Source organism: Chrysochloris asiatica, unplaced genomic scaffold (assembly GCF_000296735.1).
Source record: "Chrysochloris asiatica unplaced genomic scaffold, ChrAsi1.0 scaffold00014, whole genome shotgun sequence".
NCBI lineage: Eukaryota > Metazoa > Chordata > Mammalia > Afrosoricida > Chrysochloridae > Chrysochloris > Chrysochloris asiatica.
The window spans coordinates 10,178,984-10,185,052 of NW_006408532.1; positions in this window are offsets into that span (position 1 = coordinate 10,178,984).

Sequence of the window (6,069 nt, forward strand, 5' to 3'; positions counted from 1 at the left end):
TCCCAGAACTCTGTTGTTCTCAAGTTGTGCATATATCATTATTTACCTCTGTCTCACTTAGCCCATTGAGACCTAATTGTTCTCCCATCTGCTTTGTTCTTCCATTCCCCTCTCCCTACTTATATATTGTCCCCTCCCTATCACCCAAACCATCCTATGTCTAATTTGAGCCAATCTCTTTTGAAATATAAAAGGAGAGATAAGTGACCAGAGAAGGAAGGACTCACTGCCACCAAGAAAGTTAGGAGTAGAATTCATCCTTTAGACCTGGGGTCCCTGTACTATGAAGTTCTTAGTTCCAGAGGAAGACTGAAGTGAAGACACATGGAGAACTCCAAGGAATGCTGGGTATACTGATGCTGAAACAAGACAGGGACTTTTCTCCAGAGCCAGTGCTCTGAATTTGGTCTTCTAGTCTCCTAAATTGTGAGAGAATAAATTTCTATTTGTTAAAGCCATCCACTTGTGGTATTTCTGTTATAGCAGCACTACATAACTAAGATAGTCAACTATGCTGAGAATGACAAACTAAAGAGAAATGGTCTCATATTCTTCAGCATCAAAAAAGCATCTTGAGATCTATCCAGAAGTACAGTGCTGTCAGTGATTGGATAATATTTATACATCTACAAGGAATGCCAGTTAATAAGACTATTATTCAAATTTATGCAACAGTCATTAATGCCAAAGATGAAGAAATTTAAAGTTTTAACCAATTTCTGCAGTATGAAACTGATCAAACATTCAATTAAGATACATTGATAATTTCTAGCAATTTGAATACAAAAACTGGAAACAATGGACAGGTAATTGTTCTTGGTGATAGAAAGGATGCCAAAGAGCATATGACTGAATTTTATAAGACCAATAACTTTTTAATTGTAAATACCTTTTTTTGACAATATAAATGGTGACTATCTACCATTTGTCTATCAGTTTGTCATACTGTAGTAGCTGTGATACCACCAGTATTTTAAATACCAACAGGGTCATTCATGTTGGGATAGATTTTAGTGGAGCTTTCAGACTATGATAGACTAGGAAGAAGGAGAGGCAGACCATTTCTGAAAGGTTAACCACAGAAAACCTTATGAGTAGCAATGGAATATTTTCATATATAGTGCTGGATGATGAGCCCCTCAGGTTCGAAGGCACTCCAAATATGACCCTCAAAGTACAGTTGACCATGATAAAAGCTTCCAAGACCATCATTTGCTGATGGAGCACAGCTCAAAATGAGAAGAAACAGCTATGAGCATCCATTAATAATTGGAACATGGACTATACAAAGTCTGAATCTAGGAAAATTGGAATTCACAAAAAATGAAATGGAACATGATAGATATAGCATAAAGATTAATATCCTAGGCATTAGTGAACTGAAGTGGACTAGTATTGGCCATTTTGAATAAAACATTCATATGATTTACTCTGTTGGGAATGACAAAGGAGTGGTGTCACATTCATTATCAAAAAGAACATTTCAAGATCTATTTGAAGTGCAATGCTATCTGTGATAGGGTAATATCCAAATGCCTACAACCAGTTAATACCACTATTATTCAAATTTATGCACCAACCATCAGAATACCAGTGATGATGAAATTAAAGAATTCTTCTAACTTTTTCAGTCTGAAATTGATCAAATATGCAATTCAAAATGCATTGCTAATTACTGCTGACTGGAATGCAAAAGTTGGAAACAAAGAGGAAGTATCAGTAACTGGAAAATATGGGCTTAGGGATAAAAAAGATGCTAGAGATCACATGATAGAATATTATAAGACCAATGATGTATTCATTGCAAATATCTTTTTTTAACAACATAAAAAACATCTATACATGGGGACCTCACCAGATGGAATACAGAGGAATCAAACTGACTACATCTGTAGGAAGAGACGATGGAGAATCTCAGTATTATATGTCAAATCAAAGCCAGAGGCTGACTGTGAAACAGACCACCAATTGTTGTTGTTATTAGGTACCTTTGCATTGATTCCGATGCATAACAACTTTGTGCCAACAGAACGAAACACTGCCCAGTCCTGCACCATCCTTACAATTGTTGCTAAGCTTGAACCCATTGCTGCTGCCACTGTGCCAATCCATCTTGTTGAGGGTCTTACTCTTTTTCACTGACCCTCCACTTTACTTAGCATGATATCCTTTTTCAGGGACTGGTCCCCTCCTGATAATATGTCCAAACGATGAGAGAGGAAGTCTTGCTAACTTGGCTTGTAAGGAGCATTCTGGCTTGTAAGGAGCATACTTCTTCCAGCACAGATATGTTTGTTCTTCAAGTTATCAATTGCTCATATGCAAATTCAGGTTGAAGCTAAGGAAAATTAAAACAAGTATACAAAAGCCAAAATATGACCTTGAATATATACCATCTGAAATTAGAAACCATTTCAAAAACAGATTTGATGTATTAGACACTAATGATTAAAAACCAGAGAGTTGTGAGATGACATCAAGAATATTATCCATGAAGAAAGCAAAAGGTCACTAAAAAGACAGGAAAAAAAGAAAAAGACCAAATGGATGTCAGATAAGACTCTGAATCTTGCTTTTGGTTATAGAGAAGCAAAAGCATTGGGAGGAAAGGGTACCTCAATAAGATACAATAAAATAATATAATGAAATATACAAAGACATGGATTTAGAAAACCAAAAGGGAACAATATGTCCAGCATTTCTTAAGCTGAAAGAACTGAAAAAAAAAATTCAAGTCTCCACTTGTGAAACTTAAGGAATCTATTGGCAAAATGGAGTCCTGGTGTGGCAATGTAGAATAAACAAAGTTGGTGGCTTAAATCCGCCAGCTGCTCCTTGGAAACTTTATACAGGGTGGCTATGAATCAGAACTGACTCGACAACACTTAACAGCAACAATAAAATGGGAAAATACTGAATGATGCAGGAAGCATCAAAAGAAGATGAAAGGAATACCCAGAGTCACTGTACCAAAAATAACTGGTTGATGCTCAACCATTTCAAGAGGTAGCATATGATCATCAATCGATGGTATTGAAGAGTCCAAACTTCACTGAAAGTATTGACTAAAAGTAAGGCTCCAGGAACTGATGGAATATACACTGAAATGCTTCAGCAAATTGATGCAGCACTGGAGTTGCTTACTCTTCAATGTCAAGAAATTTGGAAGACAGCTACCTGGTCAACTGATGGGAAGAGATCCATATTTGTCGGTTCTAAAGAAAAGTGACCCAATGAAATGCAAAAATCATCATTGCATTAATATCACATGCAAGTAGAATTTTGCAGAAAATAATTCAAAAACAGTTATAACAGTATATGGATAGGGAGTGACCAGAAGTTCAAGCCAGATTCTGAAGAGGACATGAAACTAGGGATATCAGTGCTGACATAATACCAGAAAGATGCTTATCCATTCTTTATTGACTATGCAAAGGCTTTTGACGGTGTGGATCATAACAAACTCTGGATAACATTGTGAAGAATGATCATTCCAGAATTTGTAATTGTGATCAGGAGGAACCTGTACATAGACCAAGAGGCAGTCATTAGACCAGAATAAGGGGATACTGAAAGGTTTAAAATTAGGAAAGGTGTGTGCCAGGGTTGTATCCTTTCACCATATTTATTTAATCTATAGAGATGAAATAATTTAAGAAGCTGGATTTATGAAGAAAAAAGTAATTTAAGGATTGGAGGAAGATTCATTAATAACCTGTGATAAGCATATTAACACAACCTTGCTTGCTGGAATCTAAGAGAACTTAAAATACTTACTGATAAATATAAAGGACGATAGCCTTCAGTATGGATTGCAACTCAATGTAAAGGAAGCAAAAATCCTCACAATTGGACCAATAAATGACATCATGATAAACGGAGAAAAATTGAAGTTGTCAAAGACTTAATTTTGTTTGGATACACAATCAATGCTCATGGAAGCAGCAGTCAAAAAATCAAACAAAGTATATTAGGTAAATCCGCTGCATAAGACCTCTTTAAAGTGTTCAAGAGCAAAGAAGTCAGTTTGAGAACTAAGGTGCGCCTGATCCAAGCTCTGGCATTTTCAATCACCAGAATATTGGACAATGAATAAAGAAGACTGTAGACGATTTAATGCATTGGAATTATGATGTTGGTAAAAAATATTGAAAGTACCATGGACTGACAGAAGAACAAACAAATCTGTGATGGAAGGAAGAAGTACAGCCAGAGGATGGTGAGATTTTGTCTCTCGTTCTTTGGACTTGTTCTCAGGAGGGGCTGGTCCCTAGAAAAAGACATGCTAGATATAGTGAAGGTCAGCAAAAAAGAGGAAAACCTCCAATGAGATGGATTGACACAATGACACCAACAATGGACTCAAACATCACAATTGTGAGGATGGCACAGGACTGGGCAGTATTTCGTTGTTGTGCATAATACACAGGAATCAACTGATTACTTCTGTGGAAAGTGATGATGGGAAAGCCCAGTATCATCAGTAACATCAGCAGGTGCTGAGTGCAGAACACGCATCAATTGCTCATACACAAGTTCAAGTTGAAGGTAAAGAAAATTTAAAAACCAGTATAACCTTGAGTATATTCCACTTGAATTCAGAGACCACCTGAAGAACAGATTTGATACATTGAACACTCACGACTAAAGACCAGACTATTAGAGGATGACATCAAGTATATTATAAGTGAAGAAAGCAAAGATCATTAAAAAGACAGGAAAGAAATAAAAGTATAAAATGACTGTCAGAAAAGACTCTGAAATGTGCTCTTGAATATAATGTAGCCAGAGCTAATGGAAGAAATGGTGTTTACAGGAACTGAACAAAATATTTCAGACAGTGACTTGAGAAAACAAAATAAAGTATTACATTGTAATGTGCAAAGACTTGGGGTTAGAATACCAAAAGGGAAGAACACTTTCAGCATTTTTTCAAACAGAAAGAACTGACTTTTCCAAGCCTCAAGTTCTAATATTAAAGGATTCTATGGGCAAAATATTGACTGACACAGGAAGCATGGAAAGAAGATAGAAAGAATATAAAGAGTCACTCTACCAAAAAGAATTAATCATTGGTACACAGACACAATGGGATACTACACAAAGTTGAAGAAAAACAATGAATCTGCAAAACACCTCATAATATGGAGTAACCTGGAAGACATTATGCTGAGTAAATCACAGCATAATGGACAAGCACTGTATGAGACTGCTGTTGTAAAAAGTTAAGAAAATGTTTTATTTTTTAAAGAAAATAATTTTGTAATAAAAGAAATATGCTATGATGATTATCAGGGGCTGAGAGCGAAGGGAAAATCATTCATAGGCTAGAGGGTGGTGGTGTTTTTAGGTGCCATAGAGTTGGTTCTGACTCATAATAAACCTATGCACAACAGAACAAAATACTGGCTGGTTCTGTGTTATTCTCACAATTCTTGTTACACTTGACCATTGCTGCTGCCACTGTGCCAATCCATCTCTTTGGGGGTCTTCCTCTTTTTTGCTGACCCTCCACTTTCTCAACCATGATGTTTTCCAGGGATTGGATTATATGTCCAAAGTATGAGAGAAGAAGTTTTGCCATCCTTGCTTCTAAGACCATTCTGGCTGTACTTCTTCCAAGACAGATTGGTTATTCTGATGGTCCACATATGGGCAGAAGGCTGACTTGTAGAATGTGCCCTTTGGACATTTAAATGAATATGTATTTTTTGTTTTGCTTTGTATATATGCATCAAATATTAATGCTTTGTTCATTTGTGACATATGGAACCAGTGCGTTTTGGGTTATACGTTCTTTAGTTATATCATGTTAGACGCAAGTATGACTTCACAATTTTATTTTTTAGAGATTATGCATATAGTTTATAGGTTTTGAGTTGACAAGGGTAGACTGTAATGGTTAGGTTTCTATGTCATCTTGACTAGACCATTTTCCAGAGATTTAGCAGTTGGGATATGCTTATTTCCATGGCGATGAAACTTAATACAGGCATAGTGAACTTTTATGATGAATGGCTATGAACAACTAATCAATTAAAGGGATGCTTCCTTGGGGGTGTGGCCTGC